Raw genomic sequence first — 23,111 nt, forward strand, 5'->3', positions numbered from 1 at the left:
TTCTATATATATATATATATATATATATATATATATATATCTCACAGCTTCTTTATCCATTCATCAGTTGATAGACATTGGGCTCTTTCCATAATTTGGCTATTGATGATAATGCTGCTATAAACAGAATTTTAACCATTCTGACTGGTAATTTTTTTAAAAGATTTATTTATTTTAGAGAGAGAGAGAGAGACAGCACGCATGAGTGAGGGGAGGGGCAGTGGGAGAGAATCTTCAAGCTGACTCCCTGCTAAGCATGGAGCCTGAGGTGGGGCTTGATACCACGACGCATGAGCCCATGACCTGAGCTGAAAACCAAGAATCGGAGGTTTCACTGACTGAACCGCCCAGGCGCCCCTGTCAGGTAATTTTTATGTTGAACTTTCTTGGATCACTTTCATATTACAGCCCTGTTACATCTTCTATTCACCTAATTTCTCTGAAACTCTGTAATTTTTTGTTATATTATCCCTCTTGGATACTCCTTTTTTTTTTTTTTTCATCTTCCTTTCCTTTGCAAACAATAATTCTCTGAAACTTCCTTCATCATGTCTTTTGTCTAAGACACAGGCCATAACACTAGAAAAAAAAAACTTTTCATATGTTCACCTTTTTGTGGTGAAATGTTCTACTATTGATTTCTAACATATTCTTGCAAACACAAAAGAAACTCTTTTATCATCATGGTACAAATTACTGCTTTTCTATGGTAGAATTCACAGCCACTAGACTGGAACTTGTGGAGTCTCTGTTCCCTGTCTGGCTCCATCCCCTTACCTCGGCCTGATCTCTGAACGCCACGCTGATATTATTGTCTGTCTCGTAAGCTATGACAACAGAAGTGCATATTTTGTCAAGGCCATTAAAAAAATTCTGTCTTGGTGTCACTGAAGTTCAAGGTTGGGGCTGATGTTTTTATACTAGCTTCCAATTTTCTCTCCATGTACTTTGTACTCTTTAAACTGCATGAGATATAAAGTGTAAGAGAAATAAGGAGAAATTATATTTCACACGAATGGCAATAAATGTAAAAGTATCATCACCCAAGAAGTGGTCTTAGCATAAATGGATCTAAAAAGTTCTGGATACTTGTAAATGATGGAGCCATACATGGCAATAGGGAGAAAGCATGAGTGTTATACCTTATTTTTACGTTTGCCTAAGGCAAGCAAGCATATTCTCCATGGTTTGACCCTCAGAATCCCTGTTGGCAGATGAAAATGGCCCTTCATCGGCTACCCACTTTCACTGCAATGCCTTGGTGAAAATAGACTTGCCAAATCGCTTCAGGAGAGTCATTTAATTTCATCCTGATCAAATTTTACAGGTCTGTGATTCAAATTATTCCACGTTGTCAGCTGCAAGACTTCATCAGGAATGAATTTGTTCTGCTTGGAATCCTTCGTTAGTATTCAGGAAAGACCTCTGTGATTAGCCAAATCAAAACCTTCCAGCAGCAGCCACAGCCACGTTCAGAACGAATCTCGGCAGCTGACTTTTCTAACAAAACATTATCTTCTCTTTAATCAAGGGCTAAAACTACATGATTTCATTTTTCACTTTCAGTGAACAATTGAACTGTGAGCCCTCTGTGAACATCTGGAGACGCTAAGAGCCACACCCTACTCTCCCCAGGTGAGACATGTTCCTCTCTTCCAAAGCTACTCCTTATACATCCTCTAGGTTCTCTCAACCTAGCTCTGCACTCAGAACAACATCAGGGAGGCCTTTAGAATCCTTTCTGCCAAGGGGAGCTGTTGAACCACGCAACTCAAGTTTGTGTGAAATATCCCAATAGGAGCACACCGGGGAAGTCTCTGCCTGACCAAACAAAGGCATTTCTACCCCACTTAGCAGCCAGAATCTGCTTTAGGTTAATTGCCCTGCTTATTGCAGGAAGCTCATTTCCTGGAGTCTCTCAGAGCCATAGCTCTCTCCACTATGTAAAGCACTGGGCATATTTCCCTATGTCTTGAAGGAGATTCTAAATGCCATCTTGCAGTTGCTTCAGCAACCCCCCCCCTTTTTTTAAACTCACTGACTGGCATCTCTCCTGGCTTAAGCATGCATACAAGTAGAAAATTCTGATTTCTTGTTTCATGCATGGGTAGCTGTTTATTGTTATCATTTGCTGGTCCGCTAAGCTCTTCGATGACTTTAGAAGGCAAGTTAAGTACCGCCAGTTCACAGCTGAGTACCTTGGCTGGCATGGAGCCGTGCTGGATGCGAGCTTATTTGGAAGTCTGGTGTTTGTTCACGGTTTTGTGATGCTCTTGCTTCTGCTTCAAAAACGGCAATTAATCAAGACATCGGACAAGTCCTCCAGGATTGCTTTATGACATCTAGTTGCCAAGAACCACCTGTGCCCCTGCAACCATTCACAATATTGCGGGAGATGGGTTACGATGACGATCCTTGCGGGGACTCTACGCGGAACCGTTGTGTCTTCCTTAACATTCGTATTCTGTGCCTGATTCTTTTTGTGACAAACAGCCATCCATTAACTAGATATTAAAGGTGAAGTCTTTGGCATTAGAGTAGCAATGATAATAGCTAATAGGTGCTGTTTATTCATTTTTCTTCTTTAATCTTTATAATCTCTATGACATATAGGTACAACTACCCTTGTTTTATTAATGAGAAAGTAAAGCACAAGAAGTGCAGATACAACTGGGAGGAGTGCAATATTCTTGGCAGAATTTTTTCCTTGCTATTATTTCCACCTTCATGTCCCATACAAAGCAGTGAGTTCATCATCATAGGATGTGGTTTGAGAGAGAGAAATTGCCAGTCTCTGGCTTTTGTGTACCCCCAAACGGAAGTTTAGTATTGCTAGTGTTTGAGGAAAAAAATCATGTTAGAAACTGTCCCTTTGAAGGAGATATACCAAATTAGGGAAGAGGAGGATACCTTACCCTCCAGACGAGAGAAAAATCCTGCTGGGTTAGGTGTCTTCGTATGTGTGGTGGAACGAGAAATAAAGAAAAAAAAAATGATGAAAGTGGTCCTGGATGAAGCATCTTGCTTCCGGTGAGCAACCTCAGGAAATGTTAATTGTTAACAATCTGTGCCCTACGTGGAACCATGGATAGCCTACGTAAGATTCCCACATCACAGGTGCCAGGAAAAGAGGACTCTGGAAGTAAAGAATGGGTTTGCATGACCAAGATGAGTACTCGATGCTCATTATGTAGTTCTAGAACTAGTAATGATGATTTAGAGGGAGAGTAAATTTCAACCCGGCAACACTGAGTTTGTGGCAACAGCAGGGCATTCAGCATGAGACATCTAGAAAGCCAATCGGAAACACAGTACAGAGAATGGGGAGAGATCTGAACTAGGGGCCTGACTTCAGAGTTAAGCATGAAGATGGGGGGCGCCTGGGCGGCACAGCGGTTAAAGCGTCTGCCTTCGGCTCAGGGCGTGATTCCGGCGTTATGGGATCGGGCCCCACATCAGGCTCCTCCGCTATGAGCCTGCTTCTTCCTCTCCCACTCCCCCTGCTTGTGTTCCCTCTCTCGCTGGCTGTCTCTATCTCTGTCAAATAAATAAATAAAATCTTAAAAAAAAAAAAAGCATGAAGATGGGACAGTGAAGCTGTGAAATACGATCGTTGCCAAGGCATTTAACATAAGCAGCTGTCATGTTCCAGTCATTTTTATACTCCCAATTTCTTAAGTAATACCTAGTACATTACTGGTTGGACTCATTGGACAAATGTATTAAAAAATTGCCAGATAAGAGGGGAGAAGAACCAGGAGCGTAACCTGCCAAAAAGTGAAAGGGCTGAAATCTCTTTGAATATCAGGATAAACTTTAAATTGAAGGGTACAGATTATTTCAGAGGTTTTAAACCTGGCTCTATATTCATATCACTTGCGGGGATTTTAAAAAGTAATAAAAGAATGGTCAGACCACTTAAATCCAAACCTCTCACGGTGGGGTGCAGATAGCAGGATTGTAAAGATGCTGCCCCCATCTGATTCTAAGGTTCAGCCACAATCAAGAAGCACTGGATTGATGAGCTAGCTGCATGATCTCTTAAATCACGAACATTACAACTTTCAGAAAAATGTTAAGTGCTTCCTATAGTTAAAAAATACCTATTTTTGCTTGATTTTCCCAAACCTTCTCAGTCTGCCTCTTGCTTCAATGCATCATTATCCTTCCAGACCCAAAGTCATTTCTGACCCTTGTTTCTCCCTCACCCCCTGCATGCCACCAGATCACATCCCACTGATTCTTTCCCACAATTTATTCCTTCCTTTACATTTTCTATGCCACGGCTGTGGTTCACCTCTACGCTTTCTCTTGCTACCTCATGATTTTGTTACATGATCTCTTTAACCTGGATTTCCTGCCTCTGCCATCTATTACTTTCTTTGTCACCAAACATAACTTCTCAATCAAACATCAGATTGCCGCACTACCTGGCCAAGGAGGCTTTATGGATTTCCACTGCTGAGAAGGTAGAGTCCAGACTCCTTCGGCTTGCATCCCATGTCCTACAGGAGCTAACTTCAACCTCCCCTTCCAGACTCCACCCCTGTGCTTCCTCGCTCTCTCCTGGCGTTCTAACCTCCAGAACGGTCTGTGCTCAGGCCTCCCTGCACCCACTAACTAACTGTTATGTCTTCATGTTTCCTTCACCCACCAAAATCAGAATTTTTTTTTTCAAAAAGCATTAGCACAAAACCCCCTTCAGGAATCTTTTTCCTTCCCTAGCCAGAATTAATTCTTCCTTTTGCTCTTCTCTCCTGTCACGTAGTATCTGTATTACAGCACTTAATACATTATGTCTTACTTTATGGTTAATTGCTTTCAACTTCTTTCTCCCACACTACATTGTGATCCCTCCGAGGCCAGCTGTCAAGCCTTAGCATCTTCATACCTCGCTTTTTATCTAGCGCGGTGCTTTGTAAAGAGTAAGTACTTAATATAGGCTTATTGCTCTGGCTTGAACTGAGTTGACTGGAACTATGCTGAAAGTATTTTCACATAAAAGTTTAAAAAATTAAATAAATATGTCCTGGGAACCTAGTAAACACTTTCCCACAAGAGACATGCAATGAACTTTAATATAACTAAGATGATTCAGTTTCTATTTTAAATATTTATTATTGTTTTAATGGTTTTGAGAAGGTCTAATAAACAAATCCATCAGTTTTTTTTTTTTTTTTTTGTTATTTGACCCTATTTATCTGTCAAACCAGAGGCAATTAAAAAAATAATCCTGAGAGAAAGGTAGCTCATCTAACAAAATTGCCTTTGTTCTTTCGGGATTTAAGGTAAATTGTGTTTGTGAAGTAATCAGTTTGGATTTATCCCATCTCTTTGTTAGCTAATGGATTTCTCTTTGTATTTAATAATTAAGGTAGGGACTATTTCTGAATAACCATGGGCTTAATTTTTTTTTTTAAATGACAGCTCTTAAAGTCTTTTTTCCCCCCTTTTTATAAAATGAAAGTCAAAATTGTTCTCATTGTGTTGCCTAGGTTGTTCCATGCATTAAGAAAACATTCTACCAGAAAAAAATAGTAAATGACTTTCCTAGACATATGCCTTCTGCCTAACTAATGACCCATTTCAAGGAACCCTAATCAGTTCTTGCTTCCCTAGGCATATAGGTGACAAAATGCCTGGATAGAAGCTCTAGTTACAGAACTTATTTTTTCCCCAACGATTTACAGGAAACCACCTTTCTAAATGTCTGCAAAAATACCTTATTAATGGGGCTCTCTAAAGCCGAATTATAATCTACGTCAAGGAAAAAAATCAAACAATGTTATTTTTCTCTGCGTATTAGAGTTTCTTATTTGTTTTTCTGGTTTCTCCGTTATTTCGTCCAAGGACACTTATGCTGTTTGAATACAAAAGCTAAAAAGTAGCTTAGAGTTACTACCTGTGAATTAATATGTACCATTTTTGGTGAATCAAACATTCAAACATACCCTGTCATTTTAGAACATGGAGATATGTTTTTTAATGAGAATTATAACTGATCATAGCAAATCATGCAAGGTTTTTGTTAGTGGTGGTAGGAGAGGATTCTTGAAATGTAATAACATTTTGCCAGGGAGGGCATTATATTTTCTGTACTAAATGTGCAGAGACTATTGAAAGGCTGCATAAATAATTACACTAGCCCATAGACCTATTCTTATAAAAGTCTATGTTTTTATATTAAAGAAAATAATGTAACATCCATCGTTTGTGTCTGTATTTTTTTTTTTTTTTTGGTGGAAAGGGGCATTCTGTATGCTTATCCACTAATGTGCTAAGAAATTACAAAATGAAAGTTGTATCAAGGGCATTTCTCCCAATCTGTTCAAAGTTGGCTCATGCATCTGTTTTCCCTATGTATTCACCTATTTCTGAACAACTTCATTAATAGCCTCTCTACCCCATCAAAGAACACTTTTCATGGTCATCCTAATATGAAACAGTACTTTCTGTATTATATTGCCTGGCTTGATTTTTCTTCCTACCTTACCATTGGCTGAGACTGTATGCTTTTAAATTTATTTGTTTATTATTTATTCTCCACCAAGAGGTAAGTTACACAGGAGGAGGACTTTTATCAGTCATTTTCACCACCGATCCCCTGTACCTAGCACAGTGCTTGCTACAGCATAGGTGCTCTTTGAGTATATGTGGGGATTTGGATGAATGAACACTATGGATTATTTTTAACACTAGAAAAAAACAGCCACAAGTTCACCTAACTTGGTAAATTTATAAAGTTTCAACCTCCAAAAAGAAAATGGCAGTAGTCCAAGAAAACATTAATAAATAAGTGACATTTTAATATTAGAGATGGCAACACTTCTGCATAATTATTTAATTCAGAAGCTTTACTTGGTGTCTATGCTGATCATTTTCTGTACTAGGTTCTGGAGATACAACTGTGAAGAAAATATCTCCTCATGAAAATCATATTCTAATGAAGAAATCAGATCAGTAAATAATTTCAGCCCTGCGACTAAAGAAAAATAAAACAAAAACAAGAGAACTATAACGTATGGTGGTAGAGCAGGAGGTCTGACTGCCTGTTTTGAGGACGTCACCAGGGAACCATAACAGAGCAGGTGAGGTGGAGGTAGAACTTAAAGTATAATTTCCTTTTCTACTTCTGGATCTCTTTCTGATGAGAAATATAAAATAAACTAAAAAAAAAAAAGAATAAAAATTTTGCAAGTTAATGAATGAAACCAAGGAAGCTGGAAGTGAGTCTTGCCTCCACTAAGAGTTCATCCAGGGATTTAAAAACCTTCACTTAAAACTAATGAGTCTAATGAATCATGGAACTTTACATCAAAAACCAGGGATGTCCTGTATGGTGACTAACATAATATAATAAAAAATATTATTATAAAAAAATAAAATAAAACTAATGAGTCCATCCAGAGAGAAACATTGTAATTCTGATAAATACCACAATATTAAGTATATTTCTATATGACTACCACTTAGTCATTGAAAGTTTTAAAACTTGTGATCAAGCTGAAACGGAGGATGTTAATCAATAGAATTATTGCTAATATATAATGACCAAGAGTTCAAGCTGCCATCTACTCAATAAATAACTGGCTAGGTTTTCAACCAATTAAAGCCCATATATCTTTCTGCATTTGGTCCAGACTGTGACCATGGCTGTCATTATATGCAATTGGGTAGCCAGACACTCCAGAGATTCTGTTTTCTCCATTTGTCTCCTATGTATCCTTAGAAAAACAGTGACACCTATGAATGCTATTCACTTGTGCAAGGGAAAGAGGAAAGAGGTCCTCTCCTTTATGAAATGATTCTCCACAACAACTAGAACTCATATAACTCCCATTATCTTACAAGAGAGTATTATTATATTACCATCTTTGCTCTAGTACCGCATCTTGGCTAAACACGTATTTAATTTAAAAACATTTAAAAGAACAAAAGTATGTCTTGGATTTCTTTGTTCTTTATGATGAAAATAATTAGTCTCTGTGAAATTTTCTCTATTCAGACAATTGTTAGTGTCTAATAGACCATATACATTTTAATAATAAGGAACAGAAGATTAATTTCCAGGATCTTGTGGCCACTATTTTGCAATAACAATGGGAAGTCATTTAGGATTTTAATCAGGATAGTGAAGTTAAGAATAAATCAAAGAGAGCCAAACCCAGGGAGGATGAGTCAAGTTTAGAGCATTTAGAAATCTACCTCATGGTGACAGTGGTTTGAACTAGGGGATTGGTAGTAAGAGTTGAGAGGAGTAATGGATGTGAAAAATAAATTAGAGATAGATTCAACAGGAATTTGAAATCGATTAAGGCAGGTGGAGGAATTAATACCCTCCATATTGAGCCCTAATAAGTTTTTCATAGGAAAACTAGAAGAAAACTGATTTGGATGGAGCAAGAAACAATGATTTAAATTTTGAAGTTATTGAACAGTAGGGTGTCATTCAAGTGGGAGTATTTAGTAGGTAGCTATATATAAGGATCTAGAGCTCAGGAGAAAGACCTGTGTTAAAGATACAAATTAGGAAATCTGTACATATGATGCTGTATGAAGCCTTGGGAAATAATGAGGGATCCAAATAAATAGGAAGCATCTAATTGGAGGAGAGAAGATCACTTGCAACAAAACCTCAAGGAACATTCTCATACAAGTTTAAAAACAGAAAGAAGAATTGCCAAACGTTATTGAGGAGTGGAAGGCAGGCAAAAAATTCTAGAGGAAGGAATATTTTTAAAAAGTTGGGAAAGAAACATCAGAAGCTCCTAACCATGGTGTGGCAGTGTCTGTGGGGACCTGAGCAGTGGAGATAAAGGCGAATTAGGGAAGGTTTGGTAACAGTGAGAGTCCCACCTCTTTTGTGGAATTTGACTGTAAGTGGAAAGAGAGAAGATTGCCAAGAGAGCAGAAGAGTTGGCACACCCATTTGTTCTTTTGGATAAGAAAACTAGGACATACCACCTGGCAACAGAAGTGGAAAAGCTAAAGAGCAAGGGTGGAATGGTAATATTCTTGTGATAATGTTCCTTGATTCACATCCTAAGTCTGGGTAATGCTACATTACATGCCCTTTGGGACATTCATTATATATGATGGCCTTTTAATAGAGCCTGTAATGAATTTTGTGTCAGATCTGTTTGATTTTGTGATTTCTGGTATTTCCCCAAACCAATTTGATCAAGGAGCATGTTTTCTATACAATACCTGTTAATTGCCTAAAGAAATAGAATTCCTTAGGAACTTTGTGTTAAGATAGGGCTCCCGAGGGAAAGAAAGTGATAAGATTCTGTGCTCAAATGGAGGGATTCATCTTAGCAGTAGGATAAACTCTCCTAGTGTGACAGAATGAAAGAAAAACTATGGATACTGCCAGGTTTAGAAAGCTTGATGACAGTAAGTTGATAGCTTCTATTTCTGTCTAAAGTTCAAGGTAATTTCATAGCAACACACACAAGGATAAGCTTACAAGTGTACATACTGAACCACACACATAGAAATCCACACACAAACAGGTGCATAAACATATACAAAACATATTTGACATGATTCAGATATTGCAGGATTATGGTTTATAAAAAGGAGAGGAGTTTTGAAATAATTGCTGAAAGCAATGTCAGAGAAAGCAGAGTAGGGTTTCTTGCCATTGCTGGGTCCTAGGTAATGTAGAGATGATAATTCCTACTGACACTCATCTACGACTGATCCAGTGCAATTCCTTTAGCACCTTTAAATAGCTTAGTTGGGGCTGATCCAGGATTAAGGGTTCCCAGGTACTATGATGGAGAAAATAGGGTAAAATAATTGAAAATGTTGGGAAACTACAAGTTGAATGTAGCTATAGAAACATAATTCTACTAATAATTATGATGATAGAAGACTATCTGAAGATCTGGGACCCTAATTTAGGTGATCTGCCTCCAGATTTCTTGCAGTAGGAAGAGCTAGTCAGAGGAGAAAGATAAAAGATTAGGATGTTCTGATGGTATCAAATATCAGGTCTAACAATGAATACTGAGTGAGGAAGATAGAAGATTGTACGAAGTCATGCTATAGTTGAATTTACAATTTCAGATGAAGTTGACGTGAGATCTTTGGCCTTAGAAAATGTTCGACTGGAGTAAAAGGGAGATGAATATCACTGAGGGTGAGATTAAGGGTTTGTAAAGCTAGAATATTGATTGGATCTGCCATGTGGCTACTTAAGTCATCTGCTATAATGTTAGAAATAGAAGTAGGAAGGAAGATGGAAATCCAGATTCTAGAGTCTTCAAGAATTGTGGTTGCTGGTGGCAAGGCAAGGTAGTGACATTGTAGAAGATGGTATAATAAAATAGCTTAAGCTAGACATGAACTGGAAGCTCTTTTATTTAAAAATAGCTTTTTTTTTTTTTAAGATTTTATTTATTCATTTGACAGAGAGAGACAGCCAGCGAGAGAGGGAACACAAGCAGGGGGAGTGGGAGAGGAAGAAGCAGGCTCCCAGCAGAAGACCCTGACGTGGGGCTCGATCCCAGAATGCCAGGATCACGCCCTGAGCCGAAGGCAGACGCTTAACGACTGAGCCACCCAGGCGCCCCTAAAAATCGCTTTTTTGAGAGTCATATTACCAAATTGACAGATGTAGGAGACCCTATCCTCCATCTTCCAACAAAGACCAACAACTAGACAGCTATCTATGAACAAAATCAGCTTTGGGGAAGCTCTGGAGTCCACTTAAGAAATCTCAGAAATCCAGTGAAACAAAAATCTGAGAATAAACGCATAAGAAGAGAAGAAAGACAGCCTCATCTTGCAGCATCATCTTATTCCCCAAGCTGGCATTGCTCAGTGCCAAGAGGGCACTTCCAAGATAGAATGAGTTCTCCTTGCCAAGAAAGAAACAACGGGTGAGCTACCATCTTCTCCAGCCTTTTGAAGCACCATACAAAGATCCCAGTTTGGTTTCATTCCACCCAGATCAGCTAAGCTGAGACCTATAAAAACAGCTAGAAATAAGAAAGAAAAGCAGGGCTACCAACAGCAGCTATGCAGTGTGAGTGGGTGAGGTTCACAGTGACTTGTTCTATAGATAAACCCAGAAACTTTTGCCACTGAGGAAGAAACCAAAGGCCAGCATAGCTGCTGAAGGTACCCTAATGATTTCATCAGCTTCTGCTCCACAGATATTTACATTTGTTGACACCAGTCCCCTACTTCCTCTTATTTGTTCCCACTGAAGCCCAAGAACCACACCGGAAGCTAGCTCAGACCTCTGTGACTGCAAGGACGCAAGAAGCCAGTCTAGAACACCGTGGTTTCCCCCCACTTGCCGAAGTGCACTCCAGCTGTGCAGTTACATGCAGCCACAGGAGAAGAGGCAGTTCTCAGCTGCTTGTGGGCTCAGATCAGGCCCTATCTTCTGTCACTGGTCTACACCACCACACTACCCTGTAGCTACCCACCCCCAGCTGTGCACCTGCACACCCCCAGCCCTAATCTGTCACTGGCCTCCACTGAAGTGTCCACACCTGGAGGGTAGGGGGATTGTCCAGCCATAAGAAAGCCACAGCAAAGCAGCTCCAAGAGAAAACAACTAAGCTGAAGTCATCATACTTCCTGACTTCAAACTATACTACAGAACTATAGTAATCAAAACATTATAATACTGCCATAAAAACAGACCCACAGACGAGTGGAACAGAGAGCCCAAAAGTAAACCTGCTCATATATGGCCAACTAATATTTGACAAGGAGCCAAAAATACTCAATAGGGAAAGGACAGTCTCTTCAATAAATGGTGGTGGGAAAACTGGATAACAACATGAAAAAGAATGAAACTGGACCCCAATCTTAAAACACTCACAAAAATTAACTCAGAAGAAATTAAAGACTTAAACATAAAATCTGAAACTGTAATACTCCCAGAAGAAAACATAGGGAAAAAGCTCCCTGACATTGGTCTTGGCAGCAATTTTTTGGGATACGTTACCAAAAGCATAAGCAACAAAAACAAAAATTAGTATGTGGGACTACATCAAACTAAAAAGTTTCTGCACAGCAAAAGAAACCATCAACAAAATTGTGATTTTTTTAAAAAAGATTTTATTTTTTTATTTGAGACAGACAGAGAGACAAAGAGAGCACAAGGAAGGGCAGAGGGAGAAGCAGACTCCCCACTGTGCAGGAAGCTCAATGCTTGGCTCGAGCCAAAGGCAGATGCTTAACCGACTGAGCCACCCAGGTGCCCCTCCATCAACAAGATTAAAAGGCAACCTACGGAATGGGAAAAAAATGTTTGCAAATCATATCCGATAAGGGGTTAATATCTAACATGTATAAAGAACTCACATAACTCAACAGAAAAAGAGAGAGGCCAAACCATTCAATTAAATAATGAAGAGAGGAACAGAACAGACATCATTCCAAAAAAAAGATACAAATGGTCGACAGATACATGAAAAGGTGCTCCATATCACTAATCAGGGAAATGCAAATCAAAACCACAATGAGATTATCACCTCACACCTGGTAAAATGGCTGCCATAAAAAAAGACAAGATATAAGTGTTGGTGAGGATTTAGAGAAAAGGCAACACTTGCGCACTGGTGGTGGGAATGTAAATTGATGCAGCCACTGTGGAAAACAGAACAGAAGTTCCTCAGGAAACTAAAAATAAAACTACCATATGATCCAACAATCCCACTTCTGGGTGTATCTCTGCAAAAAAAAAATGACTACAGGATCTCAAAGAGATATCTGCATTCTAATGTTCACTAAAGCATTATTCACGATAGCCAAGATATGGAAACAACTGAAGTGTCCACCAAGAAACAAATGGATACAAAAGATATGATATGTATATATACAGTGGAATATTATTCAGCCATGAGAAAGAAGGAAATCCTGCCACTTGTGACAACATGTATGAAACTTGAGGACATTATGCTAAGTGAAGTAAGTCAGACAAAAATAGGTAAATATTGAATGTTTTCACTTCTATGTAGAATCTAAAGAAGCTGAACTCACACAAACACAGAGTAGAGTAGTGGTTACTAGCAGCTGGCGGTTAGGGAAATGAGATATTGGTCAAAGAGTACAAATTTCTGGTTATAAGATGAATAAGGTCTGAAGATCTAATGTACAATACGGTGATTATAGTTACTATATTATATACTTGAAAGTTGGTAAAAGAGTGCATCTTAACTGTTCTCACCACAAAAAAGAAATGGTAACTTTATGGCATGATGAAGGTGTCACTTAACACTATGGTATAAATCATTTTTCGATGTATGCGTATTGATTCAACATGTGCACCTTAAACTTACACAATGTCATATGTATATTTCCATCTCAATAAGCTGGTAAAAATAAGAGGAAAAAATAGCTTTGGGGGGTAAAATAATACATGCATATTAGTAAAAATTCAAACAATGAAGAAAATTACCAAAGAAAAGAAAAAAACAATCGTGCTGAGATTTGCACCATTACTATGCTTACATAATCTTTTCCAGGATGTCTATAACCACAGAAGCAAGGTTTTTCCATGAGAATGGAGGAATTCTTACCTGAAAGTAGAAAATGAGGAGAATGTCAAATCCTTGCTCCAACACTGAGGAAGGTGTGGTGTGAGATGTTGTTGTCCTCCATCTGGAAGGGAAATGATGGTTTAAGGGTAGACCCATTGTCAGTTAAGGGAAACAAGTGAAGATAACTTTCTTTGATTAGACAGCGATTGTTGATTATATGAGTGTTAATCATAGAATGTAGACTTCAGAAATCATAGAGTATTTGGAAGCAGGAAGGCTGAAAAAAGATGGGCCATGCTAAAGGAGGTACAAAAATGTGTCAGCTGAGAAGATGAGAGGAGACAGATGATCAGGGCCATGTTGGATGCCAGTCAAGGAACTGAGGCCGGGAGATGTAACTCCTGCAAGGCCAGCAAGAAATTCATTTTAGTGATCTCTTCACACGCTGGGGGACACATAAGCCTCTCAGGGATCAGCTGATGGGAGGACACTCATTCTTTCTCTCATTCACTCAAAATTAGGCTTTGAGCACCCACTATGTGCCAGGAACCATGTGGGTCTCTAGGGTATAAACTGATGAACAAGAAAGTCAGAGTCTGGTCCCCTCAGAGAGAACAGAATGGCAACATAGCATATGTTTATAAATGCCATTAAAAGCCTGAAAGTGGACAAGCACGAAGCGGTCTGTTCCCTGCTAGACTATTATTAGGACAGCTGTCCAGTGAAGCAGGAACCCAGAGAAGGCGCAATGCACTCCAACCACAGTTTTCACATAGACGAATTAAAATTCCAAATCTCCAAACCAATTGAAAGTCACTGTTTACATAGACATTAGCATTTTTTATAGCTTCTCAAATATTTTATCATCAGGGAATTAGCATAAACACACAGGGGTACACATATCTTCAAAAATATTGAGAAAAGGAAGATACCAAGTTACACATATTGTACACTTGAATCTTCTAATATTACTAAATAGTATTTAATATATAAAATTCCTTTAATGTAACGTTTCCACATAATGTCGGCATATGTGAAAAAAGAAGAGTCACTGGCTTTTTGAAATGTGATTTATTTTATAAAAAAACAAAGCATGACTTTGCAAAATATAGCAATCCATCATACCCGACACCAACAGAAATATCCCTGTACGTATACACAGAGAAGTAGTTCATGTGCTTCAATACATGTGTTCTAGGACAGAAAGCCCTACAAACCATCCACAGAGAATTTCTCTATATCTGATTCAGCCTGATTTCCAAAGGTTTCCCTTCTTTTAAAGATAAAATTATAATACTCTCTCAAAAAAGAATATTCGATAATTTTACACATTTATGGTCTCGCTTAGTTTATTCTAAATATTTAAAAAATAGCCTTTTGGACCAAAGATAGAGATTCTTTTACCAACATGATTCATAACATGAGCTAGATCCATAGATAGGTTTTTCTTTTTTCTTTCTTTTTTTTTTTTTTTTTTCATTTTTAGGAGCTGATGGACTGTGGTTGAAAGATAGTTATTCCTAGACTAAGAGAATGTGATATGCTTGTCAGTGAGGCGGATAAAAAGCTTCTCCGTTTATTCCAGGACAGCTCTATAATAAGCGGTTACCTCCAAGCTTTCGAAATATTTCTCTGAGAACAGGCACCATGGGGAGACAGAGGATGTGCAGATGGAGAACGGCAGTCACATTTTAGCATCACAGAGCGAGGGCAACTCTTCACCTTTGTGGGTACCTGCCCTTGTGGCGTGAACTAGCCTGCGGTCCCCATGAAAGTGTATCACCTCGCTCACCCAAGGCTGTATAAACTAGAAACACACAAACACCCTCTCCAGCTAGACATGAGGGCAAAAGGTAAGACAGCTGTTTCTTTGGTTTCGTCCACTTTTTTGTTTTGTTTTGTTTTGTCCACTTTCAGGTTTTTAATGGCATTACTAAACGTTCTCTTTTTGTTTTAATTAATTTCTGATTACCACTGGCTTGGAAGCTTCTTTTTAGATAATTTGTTTAGGATCAAATAGGAAATTTCTCTGTGAGAGGAGCTGATCTGGAATAACCTACCTGACTGTTTTTGCCTGGGGGAGGCAATGCATAAGCCATTGTTGTAAGGGCCTTTGCTCGGCAAAGAGAGTTACTCGAATACACTTGCACATCCTTAAAGAAATACCTTCATTCAGAAGACAAAAGTGTGATTTGGATATGATAATTCCCATAGAACAGAAATTCTGAGAATAACTCTAGCCAAGGGGAAGAAGGGTCTTACTCGAAATACCCTTTCAGTCCTTCTCCATAAACATTTAATTCTCCAAATAATTATATCATATACTTTTAAAAATATTTTTTTATCATTCATGTAGTTAGAATATCAGTAGTTCTCCTGAATGTTTTCTGAAGAATTGTTTGTGCAGAAAATTATGGCATAGAATGTCTTAATTAAAGGATTATGTGAAGGAATGTTTTAGATGTTACTTAAAAGTACGAACATCATATATGAAAATTTCCCACCTGTGAGATTTCCTGGATGCAGAAACATTCCCTTTCCCAGAAGTTCTGTTGATGATTAACTTCCCTGCAGCCTTCAACAGGGAAGTAAGTAGATACCTATGATCCACTTAACATTTCAAATTAATTAAAATTTTAAAAGCCGGCTAATTTCTGGAGTGTACACTCATTGTTTATGGAGCAAAAGATTCAAACTCTACTTTGCTAAAATGGTTTTGTTTGTATTATTCATCTTCGTGGTTCATTAACCCCATTTTTCATGTCAGTATCACAATTCCTTTCTTGCTATTATGCGCCCACTGTCTGAACGGTCAGAGTGAAGAGAGTGCAGGGCAGTGGGCCAAGCTTTAGAAAATGACTTCATCTTCTACTTATCCAATTCTTCTGAAGCAGGGAAGCATCCAGATGGTCATCAATAATCAAGACAGCCATTACCTCCCTAACAGAGCCTAATGCTGTATTAGCTGAATCGGAAGCAAATTTCCCTCATAGCCCAACTGTACGTTTTTCTTGGAACCTACCAGGTTTGGCATTTTTCTTTAAGAATCCTTCTGGTTGGCTGGTCACAGAACACTGAAATCATAAAAATCTGAAGCTATCTAATATTAAAAGAATATTGACTGCTTAAGAAAATCCATGTTTAAAATGTTACCCCCAGAAGGCCATATTAGTTACACCCCGATTGCTTTCTACTCTCAGGAAATGACATTATTTTACCTCTTAGACTTTATTGCAAAAAAAAAAAAAAAAAAAGCCTAATAAAATACTCAAAGGCATAAAAAAATGGGGGGGGGGCAATGTAGTGAAAATAAATTCTTCCTTTCTTTTACTACATAAATAATAATGATACTAATATGTATGAAATATCCATTATGTATCAAGAACAGGGTGAAGTTCTTAGGTGGATTATATCATTAAATCCTTCTACCTGGCCAGTGAGCCAGGCACTGTTACAAGTAAGGAAAATGAGACTCAGAGAATTTAAGTAACTTGCTGTCACACAGCTAGTAAGTGGCGGAGGCAGGATTCAAGCGCACGGAAGTCTGATGTCAGACTCCACTCAACCAGTATACCATAACCTTTCTCAGAGTCTTAATGGAGAATGACCCGTCTCTTGGCACAAATATACTTAGAAACTATAACTATAATTAAACATAACTAGAAAACATATATATATATATATAGAGAGAGAGAGAGAGAGAGAGAGAGAGGGTCAGGAATAGATGGCAATTCATCTTCTTTTTCTTTTTTTCAGTATAAGAAAGGAGTTTGTATTGAAAGAGGACTAATATTTTACTTGAAAGATCTAATTGCATATGCCATTTAAACTGTAGATAATATATTAAGGAGAAAATTTTACTATAGTTTTTGGAGAAAATGAACGTGCCAGATAAGTATATATTCAGGTAGGATTTCCAGCTATACAGTTCTATTTTGTTTTTGAAGTAATGAAAATCAAATACGATCAGCAATAGTCATTCCACTGAGGAAAAATTCCTTTAGAATGGAGGAATTTGTGTATTGCTTATGCTGATTTAAGAGTTACAAACATGAAAAGGAATCCCCATGGCGTCTGATCTAATCTTGACACAGACAGTATCCACAAGATCTATTGTCAGTTACAGCTCAAAGCCGCTGCCTCGGGAAGAAAAAATGCTTTGATAACTCATTGTGTCAAAGAAAAAGATTTCACTGTGTGAAATATTGATTAAAACTTTAAAATAAAATTGGTACTTTCTGAAAGAACCTTGTAAAGGTAACAAAGAGAATAACAAAGAAAGTCCAAAGGGTGCTTTTAGGATTGTTTTCAAAAGGTTGATCTTTAATAAAATCTCGTGGAAAAAAACGTATATTACCTTTTAATACCTACATCAATATAATTTTCCACTAACAATGACAATATGCCTTCTTCACATTGCTGTTATTGCTTTATATTTTAAGGTCAAAGTGCATTCATTCTGCTTTTCAGTTAATAATAATAAAGGCATTTCAGTCCTAGCCTCCAGACTATTATTCCTCAAGGTACAAGCAAGTCAAGGAAAAGTCAATAGTACAAATAGATACCTTGCTAGCAAAGAATACCTATGAGTCTATCTAGGCTTTTCAATTTTATAACATATTTATAAAATATATAAAGCTATCATAATTTTTTAGAGAGTTTCTATTCTATATGGGGAGTGGAACACTTATTGTAAGAATAGAAACAGCACAGCCAAATTAAGACCATTAGGGCTCTGTGTTGACTGTTTTATTAAGGGTATATTGAGACATGTTTAAAGCAAGGAAAAGTTACCCTGGACAAATTTTATCATTTGGGGAAAAATGAGGGTGTAGTGGGAAAAAGGCAAGAAAGTGGACTGAAACAGGGAGGATCACGTTGAATCTCAGGTAAATTACTGTCAGCTGCTCAGAGCAAAGGAAGAGAAAAGATGTGTATGTCAACGTGCCTGTCTCCTCCCGGTGACTTGTCTGTCTCCTCCCGGTGACTTCTCACTCAGTCCACCTACGTTTGCGATGCACCCACTCTGATGACTGCTCTGAAAAAGATAGGTCTAAAAATGTGGCTCTTACTGTTTGATGAAGAGAAGATTTCCAAAGAAGCATTAAAGTGCAGAAGGTTTGAGGAGTTGCAAAATATTTTGAGAGGAAATGCAATGAGATGAAGCAAATAAAATTGGCACGGTGCCCAGAAAACAATAAACAATCAAGAAATATCAGTTGATCTAGTACAGAGAGCCCTAGGATTCCTGAAACATGACGTAGGTCCTGAGCCCTCGCTCCTTCCGTGACACTGACCTCAGCATGAGACTGTGCGTGTGGGCCCTATTTCTCCAATGGTAAAACAAAAAGTGAGGAGCAGATTTCATTCCCCACTTTAGACGTACCTTTAAGACTCTTGCAATATTAATTATAGACTTTTGAGAAGGGAAGTGTTTCTCGGGCATTCTAGATGCGGCAAAGGCAAAAGGTTAAGTTCCAGGCTTAGCGGTCAGAAACCCAGTGAGGAAGGCACCTGGGTCTGAGATTCAAATCCTGGGTTCAAATCCTATGCCCTCCGCTAGCTGTGCAGTCTTGGGCAAGCTATTTAGACTCCAGACCTCAGGTTCTCCATAAAAAAGATATAATTGTACCTCCGTCACTGGGTCATTGAACAGATTAAGACAGCACATCTAAGGTGCTTAGAATAGTGCTTGGAGCATAGTACATGCTCAAAACATTTTAGAAGCTGGTAAAAATTGCTCAAGTTTGTGATATTCTGAAAAATCAAATGATTCTTTGATTTTAACCTGGTTTAAGTTTGTAACCATAACTATTTTCCCATAAAGCCACACAGTCCCAACTTGACTTTATCCTGAAGTAATGCTACACTACTTGCAAAATGAAAATGAAAAAATGGTACATCCAGTCCATTCCAGTCATTCCAATTTTCCTTGTTCTTTCCCACCCTGTTGAAACGAATTTCTCTAAAATACCCAGAAAATTAAGAGAAAACTATGAAGAGTTTTCTTTGTTTGGCTTAAGATCTTTTGCCTATGTATTTCCCATAACCATCTATAGAAGTATGGCTTTCTGTGGGGGAAAATAACAAATATTCTCAAAACACTCTTCCTCTTTCTGACTTGGCCTTTCAGACTATTAGTCCTCTTTGTCCTTGAAATCATTTTATACTGTAGAGCCAAACAAATTCAATTATTTTCCTAATGCCAAACTCTGTGACTAACATTCATTCCTTTGGGGTTTGGTCAGAAACTTAAGGCCTGCATAATATAAAATATGAAATAGGGCATATTACTGACTATGACCTTTATCAAGCATGGTATCAATAAACAATTTAAACACAAACACTCAAGGAGAAGGTCAGGTTAAAGATAAAGAAGTTGGTCTCAAAAGAAAGGCCTTGAAGTGATATTTAATTGAATCGACTAATTTACCTAAAAAATTATGGAGCCTTTACCCCTCTCCCACAGGCCAATACATGTCCAATTCCTTCTAGTATACAATTCTAGTTACAACACAATTTTGTTTACCTGTGCATCTGAAATCATTTTTTGATCATGTTGCTAGATGACAATGATAACTCCTGATGCATTAGAAAAAATACCTCTTTGGTTAAGATCATTAAGACCAGGCAACATATGTAAAGCTTGATATCATTAATAGTTCAACCCATCAATTCCCTTTCTTAGAAATTCAACATTTCTTAGAATTTTGTATCAGTACAACTAAATTACCCATAAATTCAACTCTCCACTGCACCTTAGTGATTCAACATGTAGCTCTCCATGTATTAGAGCACTAAGTATTCTCCCTCAACTACTTTACTTGTACTTCACATCACTTTGACTTCTTTACCTAGATGACCTTTTTTTTGACCTAGTCGGTACAAATTTAAGTGCTTACAGGAGCTAGGCAAATAAAACTAATGCCTAAAGCTGGTTATATATATATATATATATATATATATATATATATACACTCAGTAATTCTATAACCACTTATAAAGACTTTCGTGTTATTCTTTATTATTATTATTTAAACAATTTAAAATAAAAATTTAAAAAAAAATCAGTCTCCAACCCCCTCTCCTTTTGACAATGACCTGTCTGTTCTCCGTATCTATGAGCTTGGTTTTTGTTTTGTTTTGCTTTACTTTAGATCCCACATATGAAAGAGATCATATGGTATTGCCTCTCTCTGTCTGACTTACTTCACTTAACATAATGCCCTTAAGTTCCAGCATGTTGTTGCAAATGGCAAGATTTCATACTTTTTTATGGCTGAATAATGTTCCATTATACACATATATTATTACATATTATATGTATTCTTATGTATTTATTTTATATACATGTAATTACATATTGCATGTATTACTATATACTATTATATGAATTATATGCATGTATATATGTATTTCTTTATCCATTCAGTTTTCACTTATCAGTGGACACTCAAGTTGTTTCCATATCTTGGCTATTGTAAATAATGCTACAATGAACATGGGGGTGCATATATCTTTTCTAGTTATTGTTTTGGTTTTCTTTCAATAAATACCCAGAAGTGGAATTGCTGGATTACATGGTATTTCTATTTTTAATTTTTTAAGGAATCTCCACACTTTTTCACTGCACCAATTTACATTCCCATCAACAGTGCATGAAGGTTCTTTTCTCTTCACAGCCTCAAAAACACTTGTTGTATCTCCTCTTTTTTGTAAAAGTCATTCTAACAGGATGAAGTCATATCTCATTGTAGTTTTGATTTGCGTTTCCCAGATGCTTAAAGGTTTCAATTACCTGTTGGCCATCTGTATGTCCTCTTTGGAAAAATGTCTATTCACATCTTCTGTCCATTTTTTTAATCTTTTTTTTCCCCATTGAGTTATATGAGTTCTTCATATCTTTTAGGTGTTAACTCCTTATCAGATACATGATTTTTCAAATATTTTCTACCATTCAGTATGTTGCCTTTTAATTTGGTTGGTGATTTCCTTTGCTGTGTAGAAGGTTTTCAATATGATGTAGTCCCATTACATATTTTTGCTTTTGTTGCTTTTGCTTTCAGATTAAAAAAAAATCATTAAGACCTATGTCAAGGAACTTATTGCCCATTTTCTTCTCTAGAAATTTAATGGTTTCAGGTCATACATTCAAGTTTTTAATACATTCTGAGTTAATTTTTATGTGTGCTATAAGATAGTGGTCCATTTTCATTCCTTTGCGTATGGCTGTCCTGTTTTCCCAACACCTTGTATTAAAGACACTGTCCTTTCCCCATTGTATATTTTTGGCTCCTCTGTCATAAATTAATTGACCATATATGCATGGGTTTATTTCTAGATTCTCTATTCTATTCCATTGATCTATGTGTCTGTTTTTGTGCCAATACCATGTTTCAATTATTAGAGCTTTGCTATGTAGATTTAAATCAGGTAGTGTGATGCCTCCAGTTTTGTTCTTCTTTCTCAAGATGGCTTTGACTATGCAGGGTGTTTTGTGGTTCCATACAAATTTTAGGATTGTTTGTTCTATTTATGTGAAAAATGCCATAGCATTTTTTAAAAAGATTTTATGTATTTATTTGTCAGAGAGAGAGAGCATGCACAAGTAGGGTGAGTGTCTGGCAGATGGAGAAACAGGCAGAGGGAGAAGCAGGCTCCCCACTGAGCAAGGAGCCCAATGCGGGACTTGATCCTGATCCTAGGACCCCGGGATCATGACCTGAGCTGAAGGCAGATGTTTAACCAACTGAGCCACCTAGGCATTCTGCCATAGCAATTTTGATAGGGATTGCATTGAATTTGTAGGTTGCTTGGGATAGTTTGGATACTTTGACAATATCAATTCTTCCAGTTCGTGAGATGAAATATCTATTTATTTGTTATATATTTATTTGTGTCTTCTTCAATTTATTTCATTAATGTCTTTGCAGTATCTAAGGTCTTTCACTTTCTTAGCTGAATTCATTCCAGGTATTTATTTTTTCTTTTTGACTCAATTGTAAATGGAAATACTTTCTTTATTTCTCTTTCTGATAGTTCATTATTAGTATATAGAAATGCAACAGATTTTTGTGTATTGATTCTGTATCCTGTAACTTTGCATTCATTCATTAGTTCTAACAGGTTTTTGATGAAGTCTTCAGGGTTTTCTATATATCATACCACGTCATCAGCAAGTAGTAACAATTTTACTTCTTCCTTTCCAATTCAGATGATTTGCATTTCTTTTTCTTGCCTAATTTCTCTGGCTGGGATTTCTAATACTATGTTAAATAAAAGCAGTGAGAGTGGGCATCCTTATCTTTTTCCTCATTTTAGAGGAGACTTTCACCATTTCACCTTTCACCATTGAGTATGATGGCCGCTCTGTGTCTGGTGTATATGGCCTTTATTATACTGAGTTATGTTTCCTCTATACTCACTTTGTTGATGGTTTTTATCATAAATGGATGTTGAATTTTGTCAAATGCTTCTTTTTTGCATATATTGAGATGATCATACGATTTTCTCCTTCATTTTGTTAATGTGCGGCACCACAATTGCAGTATCAAACCATTCTTGAATCCCTGGAACAAATCCTTCTTGGTCATGGTGTGTAAT

At 37.4% G+C, this 23,111-nt stretch overlaps 1 long non-coding RNA gene across 1 annotated transcript in view; it reads right to left on the reverse strand.

Annotated features, from left to right (window-relative positions):
- The window catches only part of LOC103672223, a 69,585-nt gene that overhangs the window by 12,453 nt on the left and 34,021 nt on the right, over positions 1-23,111 (reverse strand). Inside the window, exon 3 of the long non-coding RNA XR_571133.2 lies at positions 13,548-13,629. This is a non-coding gene — a long non-coding RNA (uncharacterized LOC103672223). The remainder of the gene's footprint in view (positions 1-13,547; positions 13,630-23,111) is intronic.

Source organism: Ursus maritimus, unplaced genomic scaffold (genome assembly GCF_017311325.1).
Source record: "Ursus maritimus isolate PB19 unplaced genomic scaffold, ASM1731132v1 scaffold_5, whole genome shotgun sequence".
NCBI lineage: Eukaryota > Metazoa > Chordata > Mammalia > Carnivora > Ursidae > Ursus > Ursus maritimus.